At 41.0% G+C, this 13103-nt stretch overlaps 1 protein-coding gene and 1 long non-coding RNA gene across 4 annotated transcripts in view; both read right to left on the bottom strand.

Moving 5' to 3' along the window:
* Positions 1–13103, bottom strand: part of PLCB1 (phospholipase C beta 1) — a 408255-nt gene that overhangs the window by 232851 nt on the left and 162301 nt on the right. The window lies entirely within an intron of this gene.
* Positions 1–13103, bottom strand: part of LOC308071804 — a 57743-nt gene that overhangs the window by 16765 nt on the left and 27875 nt on the right. Inside the window, exon 3 of the long non-coding RNA XR_013931306.1 lies at positions 1–13103. This exon is cut by the window's left edge and continues 16765 nt beyond it; it is cut by the window's right edge and continues 13200 nt beyond it. This is a non-coding gene — a long non-coding RNA (uncharacterized lncRNA).

Raw genomic sequence — 13103 nt, 5'->3', positions numbered from 1 at the left:
GACAAAAGCAGAGACAAATGAAACACAAACTGAATAAACAGGAGTTGAGAAAGGAGTGATTTTTCTCCTCATACATGGCAAGCCAAGCAAAAAGTAGTGAACACAAACTACAAAAGCAAAGATCTGTGCTGTACCTCAGAAGCTCTGGAGCTGTCCTTGGCAGAAAGAAGCCTTTGCCGACTACACTGCTCCTTTGGCTGAAGGCATTCAGGCAGGTGCCTTATGCAACCTCTCTCCTAAAACGTACTCTTTGGGGTTTATTTGAAAAATCAAGCCTAAATGAATCAAATTGCTTGGTTGATACTATAATCTTGGGCATTACAAAATGATGAGCATTGCAGTGTCACACGAGGTTTTGATGACACAGACATCAAGCCCTACAGAAAACTGGTCCAGAGCCTGGTCTCAATGTAGCACGCATAGGTCTGAAATGACTGCCCATGAGCCTGATGCAGTGGGACAGACTGGAGAGAAGGTACTACAAACCTTGACTGCAGGGCAGGGACAGGGTCTAGCCACAGCTGCTAAGCTCAAGGCAGCAGAGAGACTTCACTAATGTCTTAAGAATTTACTAGACATCCTGAGGGGACAAGCCCTGTAAAACAGATGCATGCAAAGGCAGCCATGGGAGCTGCAACTCTTATCCACATGATCCTGGGACTGGTGCACACATAACTGATGGAAATACTTCAGAAAGTACAGTGAAAAACAGTAACCAAACCTTACTGTTTAACTTTAAACTCAGCTTCACATAAGATGTCCCCATGTCCAGTGAGGCAGCTCATTTTCCCTTTGGGCAGGAGAAAGGGAGCAGTGTGAGAGGTAACTAAAGCACTTCAGCTGCGCGGCTCAATGTTCAGGCCTTAAGTAGCTCAAAAAAACGCCTCCATAGAAGCTTACATATGAGCATGCAAACAGCCTTATTCTTCTGGAGACCATGCACACGCTAAAGTAAAGCCTGCCCATAAGTGGATAAAGCCAGATTTGCTCAGTAGCTTGTAGGATTGAGCCATTAAAGTATAATCCACAAATATCATTCTAGATAGTAAGGCTAATTCAGTCTTATACATAGCATACACTACCATTTCTGAAACAACATGTTTTAAAATGTCTTTAATTTGCAGCTTATGCTGCAATTTCTAAGCTACTCCACATATACCAACAGAAAAGTCAGGAAATTTACTGGAAGCACTTCACGTCTATCGGAGAAGTCCCTCTAAGCTGTACAATAGCATTGCCCTTCTTACTCCAGTCTCCTCCTAATCTTCTTCCTGCCTTTAGCAGGGTAGTATGTCAGGGACAGATCTCTACAAGAAGCTTCTTCAGAGAGCAGTGAAAAGGGATGATCCTTTGGAAGATCCTTTTGGGCTGAACAGACAGGGACCCACTTCCTGCTTGACATTAGCCTAGCCTATGGATGATCAGCAAAAGTTTTATATCTATTTTAAAGGGGGGCAGAATCTCCTTTTTGTTTTGCAGTCAGAAAAAATCTCCACAAAATACTTATTTTCAGAGTGCTGCAGCAGAAGCAGAAGCGGGCACTGTGGGAGGGGAGGAAGGGTGTTAAAGTATTCCTGCATATATTTTCTTTAAGAGGTTGGAGGGAAAAAAAATGTTAGAAAGAAAAGACGAAAACCAACTGAAGGGAAGATTAGTTTAGCACAGACGTTCCTCTGCAATACCTGTCATTTCATATCCAGCATAGTCAGTGACAAAGGTATGCTTATTACCCCACAATGAAGAACTGTGATTACGTGTTAATGGGCTCTCTCCCTGATTAGGCTGAGGTTACAGTACTGAAATCTGGACCTCCCACTGACTGCAAAGACTTCTGACCAGTAACTCAGCATCTGGAATAAAACCAGCTCATTGTTAGGCTTGCAGCTGATGAGGGCCTTTTGTCCTACAACCACTTCAAGCACAAAGAAAAATGAACACACTGAAAAAATAGAACAGAACAGGAAGTATCCATATTTGTAATATGGGAAGCAACCTAGGTAAACCGTTTGGTTCAATTAAGACAAGCCAATATGGAAGCAACTTCACGCCCCCATTTGGATTCCAAACCACAGTTTTATTTGCTGATACTCTCATGCTTTTAGCTCCTGGGAACACTAAATTAATTTCTCAGGTCCACATTCAATAAAAACTCCATCCTGTTTTGGCAAGACTGAAGTCTCATTTTTATTTAGTTTATTTGATGAGGGTTTTGGTAAAGCAGAAGCAAAGCAGGGTATTTAAATGACATATTCAATACTCTTTCCCTATGGCCCACAACTCCATTTCTGCCCAGCCCGGGGCTATGGGTCCCTGACCCAGTGATGCTGTAGGATGCTGGTCTCCAGCCCTGGTCAGCCTGGGGCTGACATCCCAGTCTGACCTGGGCCCATCCCAGTGAAAGTACCTGATGCCCCCAGGCAGGGGCTTCCCCCTGGCTGCCCTGGTGAGCCCCTGGCCCTTGCACATTGTCATTTCTGAAGCATGTAGAGCTAGGAAGATCGCAGCCAAACCCGTTTTGCCTCCCCTCCATCCTCTGTATCACATCTGAAACACAGTTTTCACCACGTCACTATTACAAGAAAAAGGAAAACTTGGAATATAACTCCATATTGATGGAAGAACAGTGACAAAGAAATATTAAGTACAGAGGAATGTCCATACAGCGTAGAGCCTCACACTTTTCTATACCCCAAAGATGTTCGCTTCACGTGAATTAAAGATTTGCCACTGTGCAAAAGAAACAGCTTGCTTTCACCTGGTTCTTAGTCACCCACTCCCGCTCCTGCCTGTCTCCCTTCCCGTTCATCACGCAGCATCAGCTCCCTGTGTCGAGCACAACAGCTGCTCCAGCGCCAAGATCAGGGAACCCAGCAAAGTCAAGGGCTGGGATCTGGCAGCACCCATCAAATGCCCCCCAAAATCAGTGGCCGGGTGTGCCACACCTGCACGAAAACCCTGCTGGAGATGTGGGAAAAGACCTCCATTGCAGGGAGGACAGAAGCTAGACAAAGATTTTCGGGTCGCTTTTTTTGTTTGTTTTGTTTCAAAGAGAGCAGAATGGCAGATGGAGGTTAAAATGAAAAGAATGAGTTTGTCACAAAAAGCTTGCTGTTTCATGTGATACATTACAAACCAATTATTCACATAGGTGAAAACATGGGATGACAACAACCAATTTATTTAAATAAAAAGAGATGATAAAAAAAGGAAGAACAGCAAGCCTGTTTGTTTGTTTTTTTTTTTAAATCCGAAGTTATGTTTCATCTGTACCAGCTGAGATTACAACAAAGCTTTAGTGATGAATTCAATACCACCACCTGTGAGAATCACATCCCAGAAGGTCAGATTTTAGATATTACATGGAGTATTGGCTTTCACAGATTACAGCTAGGTGGCTGAGAAGCCACACAAAACAGCCCTTTAGAAGAAAACCTAGGGTTTCTTAATAGTCAACAGAAAAACATTGGCCCTAAGTGACAACAAAAAACCCCATCTGCTACCATGTACCAAGATCAGCTAGGGCAGTTGAAAACTGGAGGCAACCTACAAGAAGAAATGAGTGACACTGAGCAACCAGCTGCACAGAGCTTTATTTACAGAAAATACAAAATCAAGTTAGCAAAAAGTCCTGCATGGCCCGACTGTTCAATCTGCAGCAGCTCTCTATATAAATACCTTCCCCTTGACTCAGGAGCTCACAGAACTGCATCATTTGCACCTTTACTCCCCACTCCAGAGGGCCGACAACCTGAAAGTGACGGTGGGGCAGAGGGAACGTAGTTGGGCAGTTGAGAGAAGAGAGACACATGGCATGGAAGTGTGAAGGGGCATATTTTCTCTGATTCCCCCCTAAATCGCATCACCTCCCACCAGGGCCTCCAGTGAAATCTTGTAAAAAATAACAGAGTTAAAGCAGTGCTGGTGTAGAGGCACGTCTTCAAGAGGAGGATGCAGAAGTGGTGCAGATGTACCATTGTGCGTGATAGGGAGAGAAGAAAATCCAGCAGCTCCTGTGAAATGTTCATATTGCTTTGTAGTGAATGCCCTATAACGTGCACAGAGAAGAGCTGGGTCTAATCGTAGCAATTTCTTGCTGAGCTATGTCTAATGTGGAGTGTCCTTGCTTTGGCTCACAGTCCAAGCCCTGTGAATGTCTTTGGAGCCTCTGCATATTTACAGCTCTTTGTAATTAATTAATAGCAATGAGATAGATCTTTTTGAGGAGCAGGCTGCTGTGACTGAGCAATTTTTAAACACCGAAAAATACACGCAAAGAATTTGCTTGCAGCTATTTGAAACTATATTCAAACACAGCAAGTTTGGGAAACGCTGTTTAAACAGTGGAAGTGAATCACTTTTAACCAGCTGTTGATGAATTGGTGTAACATCAACTTTGTATTAATAATATTATTAAAAAATAATGACCACTAGACTGATGGGCCATGAATAGGTGATTACCAAGGATTACAAGAATATGTTTCAGTGATGAACAGTCAATTAACACAGGAAAAAAAGTTAATAAGCACAAAAGATAAAATTGCTTATGAAGATAAATGATGGTTTCCTTTCCATTGGAAAATACCACGTTGCAAGAAATTCAGGATACTTAGGATAAATATTACAAATTTACATGCTAATTGGCCACTGCTCTCAAACAGATACAGAGACCTAACTCTGCTGTATCCCCTGCTTAAAAAGGCACAGTGAAAAGTTTGCAAGCTCAGCCCTTAATTAAACCATGCTCTTTCTATGCAACTAGGAGGCACGGCAGAATTTTCTTCTGTCACCTTGGAGATTATCCCTGTCTCTCTCTTAACCTGCAATATCTCAGCCATGCTGTCCTCTGTGCTACACCCAGGTGGAGCACACAGAACAGAACCACCACACCATCTCTGCAGCTTTCTATCAGCATGGTGGCTCCTTCCTACCACATTCAACTACTGTAAACCACCACGTAAGTCTGGTAAAGAGCCCTCCGTATCACCTGAGAACCCAGCTTTCCTCCTCCCCTTCAGACAGGTCCTGCAAAGCGCCTGATCTTCCAGCATGCCAAACACCATCCGAACGGTACCATCAAATGGGAGTGCTCAGCCCGGGGAAAACAATGTCTACATCTGCGTTTACAGGTAACCCCCCCACAAAGACCTAGGTGCTTGGCTTTAGACACTGACAAGTGATTTTAAATAAGTAACTAGCTTATTGGGGGAGGGGGGGGGTGGTGGTGGGATGTGTGACAACACACAGCTACTTAAGGATTTTGATGCCAGATTTAGGAGAGTGAGCTGACTGTGGAGGTGTTGACTTAGAACAAAGTAATTGCAAAGGAGAAAGTGAGAGGATAAATGTCAGACTCCAGCAATACAGATGACAAACAAGGTAACAGGGCAGGCTTTTAAGACTTCAACGACGAAGTTAAATGTGCAGCTTAAACAAGTGGAAAAAGGATGGAAGTAAACCAGTGAAATACTGGGAATAAGGGTTTGGTGAGTTTGGTGATCTGGGTAAGGGAGCTGTGGCTGCAGAACAGTCGGTACCTCGGACAAGCAGAGGACCAGGCATTGCCTGGCTGAAGGGTCAACACTTCGCATCAGAAGCTGATACTATCCAGTAAGCACTGAACTTTGGCACTTCTTCCTCACACCTGTATTGTACCCTTAGAGTGTGCAACTATTAAACATGAAATCAGGAAGATTTAAATGTATGAAACATTTACACATGCACACATAAACACATCTGTAATTTGTGCTATGGTTAGAAAACATTTCAGAGCTTCAAAACCATTCAAAACCAAATCTTCACAAAGAATTATACAATTCCCAAAAGGTAGACTCCCTTCATCACGCAAAATGCCTCTGGACAGAAAATAACACAGGAAAAAGAGCCTGATGTAAATATTTTCAAGGTATGAAACATGCCGTAATGCGAGAAATGTCTTCATCTCCAGTGGCGGAAATTCACAAAGTGAAACATTTTGATATTAAAGCAACTTATGTTTTTTAGGGCAGAAGAAATCTCCTAGTAGTATATTAATGCAAAAATATGTGCTTTGAAATAGTAACTGATTAAAACTACACAAAATAAAACCAAAGCACTGGAAAGCTTTTTTTGATGGCAAGATCAAGTTAGGAGTAATTTCTATTGCACTTCGAGGGAAAACTGTATTAACATCCATTAAAATCTATACTAAACCGATTACCAATGATTGCTACAGTTTCAATATGCACTTTGCCAACTTCTGTAAAAGTACACATCAGAAATCAGTCCAAAACACCCTCAGAGAGCCTGGGGACAATGCTTTACCAATGGGTGGGTGGATGGATAGAGTTTTACACTTGCAGCCTGCTGACATGGTTGCTGCTCAATGGGAGCCACAGTGGAGAAGGAGTAAGTCACCTGTCCATATGGACTCAAGGCTGCTTAAAGCAACCTGGCTGCAATGCAGTACAGAGGACACCCCTACATCTGTAGCATGAGCTTCACTGCAACAACCAAGCACTTACAGAATTTCCTTAAATAAAAGGAAGAGTGTGTGTCCGGCAGAGACACACATAGGCAGTATGGAGCACAAACTCCTTGCAGGCTGTGGCGGTTTTGGAAACAGAACACCCAGGGAGGTTGCAGCACTGCTTGGGATCACACCAGGAGCCCACCGGGCACATGCCCTGTGGCAACCCAGCTCCATCCAACCTCCCCTGGAAGGGAGCACCCCAACCCATCCCATTACCCAAGGTAGCAAATACATCCTTTAGTATGTGACTTGACTTGTCGTATGTTAAACATCAGAGATAAGAAACTGTAGAGATTTGTAAATACAGTACAAACACTGTTAATATTCTTTACTGACTAAATTGTGTCTCAGTTAAGGAGAGAAATGGCTTAAATAAAACAAGCATCTCAGGGTGCGTGGGGGATTTGCTAAGGTGAGCCGTGCAGTCTACATACTGTTCATTGTGTAAGCCTTGCACTGACCCACAACCTTTATCAAAATAATTTCCTTCTATTAAAGCTAACAGAGCTTCACCCAGAAAAAGTCCACTAAACTACAAGATGAATCCTTTACTACAGAAATTTTCACTTGACCTCACCATTACTTTTGTGCATAGAACTAACATGGAACAATTTCTCAAGGCTCACTTAAAGGCAAAAATATATTCTTCTAGAGTTGTAGCTGGACTAAACATAAAATGCTGCCTTGTATACTTTCATCACATTTAAGCAGTTACATCACACTGTTTAAATGCAGGTTATGGATCAATGCAGCCAAACAATGAGACAGAAATTTTCAATGTCACAATTAATATGTAATCAATTTATGGTGCCTTGTTCTCCAGCAGCCATTTAAAATGCAGGGAACAGGTACAGTCTTAAACTGCTGAAAGAATAATTACCACTCTGACTGGGTCCTGAACATAATGCCACTCTGCTGTATTTTTCTGACAAATATATATAGACATTTTCACAGATCCAGTGACATTTTCTTTTCTTTTATTAAATACCCTGTGTGGGCAAGAAAAGAAAAAGGGTTGCAGTGTAATGTAGGATACCATTTAATATCAATACTAAAATACAAATGAAGGCATTTTAAAAGACATTTGCAATGTTTCCTCCAATAAGTTCCCCTTTTCTGTTATCCATAAGTCATGTTTTTAATATTCACAAAGCAAATGAACGGTTTTCCTTTCTGAAAGGGAGAACCTCAAAGCGCTGTCAACTAGAAGATCAAGAAACAAAGACGATGCATTTTAAATTTAGGAGACTGAAAGTAAAACACTCTCTACTGCAACAAGAAGGGAAAGTCTGAGATCGGACATACAGATGAGATGGTAGGTAAATAAACATCTGAAGACATGCACATACTTTACCATATGCTTAAGAACACAAGAAACAAGTTAACAGTTTATAAATGTAATAACACTAACAAAAAATAATCACTATGTTATGGTAGCAGTCCATGCAGTCACCATGCCTTGGGTACTGCTGAAGTTCTAGCTACTTTGTAAAGGCATGACAAGGAAAGGTAAAAAGAAGGGGAACATAGATGATGGTCAAACATAGGCTTTTATGACTGGTGAGGTGATCACAAGCCAGAACTGCCCAGCTTGGAAGGGAAATGGCTCTTATGGAAGTGGTCAATAAAATCACAGAAGAGCACAGAGAAGCCAAGTAGGTGATAATCATCCCCACAACAAAAGATACAGAGAAAACAAACAACCCTATATAGTGCAGCATGCACTTTTTATTTTAAGTCACGCTGCTGCAGTGAGATGGGCTGAATCTATTTAACATGTATCACATAGAAGCGTGAGCATGGCTACCAACTGTGGTGCGTGCAAATTCTTTATTCTAGATCCTTGCCTGACGCCTCACTGGGATGGGAGATGGGCCATTCTGTAGGAAGTTGTAGGCTGAGTCCTTAAATCACAACAACAGTCAGCTACAATTTGAGAGCGTTTCCATACTTATTGCAGCAGGCAATATATGAACAATACTGTATTTAAATAGGCATGTTCTCTCTCTGTACAGGCATATTTAGATATAATGCCCAGACGCGGTGCAGATGCCCAGTTACACAACCTCACCTGCAGGCTACTTCTGTCTGTGCAATATTTCACGAGATGCAAACCTGTAATTTTGGATTCGGTAGTCTCTCAGCTTTGTGTTAGGTAACACAGCTTTAAACTGACCTAGCACCAGTGCCCTAAGAACAAGCATGGTATTGATATTGGATGTTCTCATCTGAATTTGACTTAAAATTTGTGGGTTCCACACACTGATAAAGCTGTTTGGTAGTTGTTTACTACTATTCATAATTGGTACTGACCTGTGGAGAAGTGTTAATGTACAAATCAAAGGGTTAAGAAACGTAGATACCAACCAACAAATTAGAAAAATAGCATTAACTACTTTTTTCTATTCTAATATTTCAACCACTGCTAATCTTTAGAGAATACATTTTCAACCACGTCTCACCAACTCGTCCTGGGCAACTTTTCAGCTAATAATGTGATCATTTTTAATATCCATGAGAAAAAAAACAAAAAACCCCCAAACAGACACAAAAAAAACCAACCCAAACCCACCACTGAGGAAAATTGTCTGGGTCACATGTATTGGGCAACTGATTTGCATACTCAGCCACACATCAATTTACATTTATTTTCAACAGACTGCAAAACTACCCATTTCTCTGACTTTGTGAAGTTTTGAACACACACTCTATGAATTAATAAGCCTAGTTAGCCAATTATGAATGCATGTACCTGAAAGGAAAGAACAGACAAACCAGTATATTTATGCCAAAAGGTTGATTTGTTCAGCATCAATTAGAGAAAACCATATGTATTCTCTTGGAGGCAAAAATTAAAAAAAAATAAAAAAACCCAAACCCAAAAAACCACCCCCACATTTTTATTTAAGTACTTGGAATTTACCCTGCTCTCAGAATTATGTTGCCAAATAACAAACTTTAACAGGATGCTGTAACAAAAACATTTAGCAGGGGAGCAGAAACGATACTGAATGCAAGAGATGCAATGCACTTTGCAAATGTCTTCTCCAGGGAAAATGACATCATGTCTTAACTGCTCTGTCAGACATTCTCATACGCTGGACAATTCAGATAAAATGGATTATATGTTGTCATTTTCCATTCAGAAGTTGCTGCTACTTTGCTGGATGACTGCACGCTACCCATTAATACTCTCCATCTGCCTCAAAGTTCTCAGCTGGCACGCTAATGATGCCTATCAAAATAATACCAAGATGGGATTGTCAGATACAACTTACACTTGCACTGGCTTCATAATGACCCGATTCCTAATCCCCTTGCCTTACCACAAAGCTAATATCTGGGCTGTTGATGCAAGCTAGCATTGCACTTGGGGGCAGCACTTATGGAGTATTCTCTCTGTTACCTTTGCATGCCTTCGATCCAACCACAGTCAGATCACCAGACCTGAAAGCTTCTGAGCTTCAACAAAAAAAAGCCTTTAAGTAGTTTTCCACCAGCAAATAAAATGGCATGAACACAGGAAACAGATTGAATAATCTCTTGCAGAAAACCCCGTTAGATGCAAATTCTGGCTACTGTAAGAAGAAAGGAAAAGGAGAAGACAAACACACAATCTTTCCTACAGTGTCTCTTCACCTCAAAGTGGTGAGAGAAAGTGTTCATACTATTTATATACCTTTCCCTTAGCTCATACAAAAACATGAACATTTAGAGTCATTTGGTTATGGTAACTTCACCTTTTCCCCCAGCTCTGTAATGAGTCTGGAGCTCATGTAGTCCTTTGGGCTACATACCCGCCTATGGTATGTCCCCGATGCGTAGATGTCGGAGCCAGAAAGGAAGGCTGCCCATGCTGCATTTCTTTGCAATAGGGGTCCTATGTTTCTAATATCTTCTAATAGGTCATAGGCTCTGTAGCTTATTGTATAGATGATTTGTATTAACTACAGTTTGAAACACATGTATAAAGTAAAGAAATCAACCTTGGAAGCTTCTGAAACAAAGAAACATATTCCCACCTGCATCTTAAACCTGAAGATGAACTGAATTAATACAAAAAGGCTCTGAAGTTAGGTTTGGACTGTTAGTTCATCAGCTACTGCATACTGTGATAGCCCGGGTGGTTATCTGTTAGGGTGAAAGACAATTATGAAGTAGGTCTGAATGAGTTGGAATAAGCAGTTACAGTCAAAAAGTAACACAACGCTCAGTTGTCATCAATCGTCCTCCTCCTTTCTTATCTCAGCAGCATGATTTCTAGTATTACTTTTAAAGAGCTAATTCTGAGAAATCATCAGCTTCTTTATATCACCCCTAAGGGAAGTCCGTCAGTGAGATGCTTGCATGTGATCTTGCTTTTTTTTTTTCTTTTTACCTTTCGATGGAGGCATACAATGCACTGCTGTGGAGGAAACGAAAAAAAAAAAGGAGAAAAAAGCCAAAACAAAACCACCCACCTCACCCACAAATAAAGAATAATAATAAAAAAAACACAGAAAGCTGAAGTAGACAACCCCAAAATTAAACTGTAATGAAACTTTTGCCCACTTGCAGAAACTTGCAGAAACTCTTCTGTCTTCATGGGGCAATTGAAATACAATTTAGATGCCTCAGAAAGAAGCAGCAAGCCTGTCAGCTCTAATGCATAATGCAAGAAGCCAGACTTCACCTAATGCAATAACAGCATCCTGAGCAGTACCAAATCTCCCTGTCTCCATCTCTCTCCTCTCTACTATCTCACTCTTCAGCTTTCCTACTTAAAATAGACTCTTTTTTTTTTTTCTCCCCTTCTTTTTAAAGAGGTTTGATATGACTGTGCAATCCAGGTATTAAAAGAAACATATGGTTATTTCATATTTATATAGATTATAAATTAATATAGAGGTAGAGCATTTCTGGGAACTCCACTGCATACTCTGTAGAATATAAGACTTCAGGCATTTTAAGATCTAAAAAGCTAAATAAAGGCCAGCCTCAGAGGTCTGTATTACTTTGAACATTAAAACTGAACTTCTCCCACTCCTTAAAGCTTCCTTGAAGATGAAGAGAGGAAAGCAGCAGCCCTAAACAAACTTTTCATCCTTTAGAGTAAAAATAGGTCTTTTTACTCTAAAAAAATAAGCACTACAATTTGGTGTATTTGGTACAGGGTTGATTTGAACACACCATCTTCTGCTGGATTATGAACAAAAAGGAGCCATAGCACATATGCATTAGCATGACAGGAGAGCAACTGCATAGATATTTAGTACTTAAAACCCTGAGAAAACCTGAGAGCATGCTGGACAAAAACCACTGGCCAACAGCTTCCAATATGTACGACCAACCTCAGACTCATCAAAGAATTAAAAACCCAGATAAGATGTACTTGTTTGGATCTTCCAAACCAAGCAACCTCAGTACATCAAACCCAGTGGTGTCTTGCCCTTCTCCAGGGACATCGGCACGTGGCTAGTCGTGACATGAAACATCCCAAGGCCCAGACCAGTCACTGGCATCTGCAAGAGCAGGGAGCTCCCTCGCTACTCAGGCACCACCATGCTGTAGGGGAGGATGATCTTCCAGCTATCACACAAAGTCCTTTAGACTACGGGCCTATAAAGATAGGGATACAAGTTGTATTTTTATTCATTTATTTCTATGATGAGAGATTACAGGTAGACTAAAAAAAAAAAAAAAACCTCCTACCAGTATTTTAAAGTGGAGAACATCTGAAGTCAGATGTTGGTTCCAAGGAAGATTTTGAAAAACAGTTAGGGAGAAAAAACTGTGCTTATCCTGCCAAAATGTGGAAGGGATACTTCCCAACTAGAAAGATTTGGCAGGTATGAAGCATTTACATATCTCATAGCAAAGAGCAGAACGTTTTTTCATAAAATACTTTAGGAAGAAATAAAATACATATTTCAAATACACTATAGTTATAGTCCAGATTACACAACACTGTTTCTATTAAAAACAAAGCCTAGTCTAAAAAAAAACCAACCCAACCACGTTCATGGTGTTTTGAAATGAGAAATAGATGACTAGGAGCGTTTTCTTCATTAAGTAAGAAATTGCTTCTCAGAGATGGATATTTTAAGATAGAACACAAGTGGCCAATCCTCAGCTGGTGTAAATTATCCCTGCTGCAGCGAGCTCTATTTTTACCAGCTGAAGACTTGCCCCTAAGCATCTCTCAGTGAAGGAGGCCAGGGAACCATAGACATACTATATGGAAAGGCAACGATTCTAAAAAATGACAAGAGACTTATAACACGTTGGACAATTACAGGGACAGGGGGATACGCCAGGAATGAGGAAAGTCACAGTAAGTAAAGAAACAAGCAGGAAAGTACAACAGCAGTACTGGTCTAGGTATGGTGATACTGCACTGAAACCTGTGCGGAGCCCTCCCTTCTAAACCCTGTGCTGCAGACCCTGTGTATTAACTGTGCTTAAGCATCTGGGCTGAGTCAGCACCTCTGGTTCCTCCCTATAGCAGTCAGTGACAGCTGGTGAATGCACTGCTCAAACCAAAACAATGGTTATTCTGAACAGCAAGATAAACCATTTACAGACAAAGATTTTAAGATAGCAATTTTCATGTGCA

This window comes from Falco punctatus (genome assembly GCF_963210335.1).
Source record: "Falco punctatus genome assembly, chromosome: 12".
Lineage (NCBI taxonomy): Eukaryota > Metazoa > Chordata > Aves > Falconiformes > Falconidae > Falco > Falco punctatus.
The sequence above is the reverse complement of the archived record's forward strand: the minus strand, read 5'-3'. Positions and strand labels throughout refer to the sequence as shown.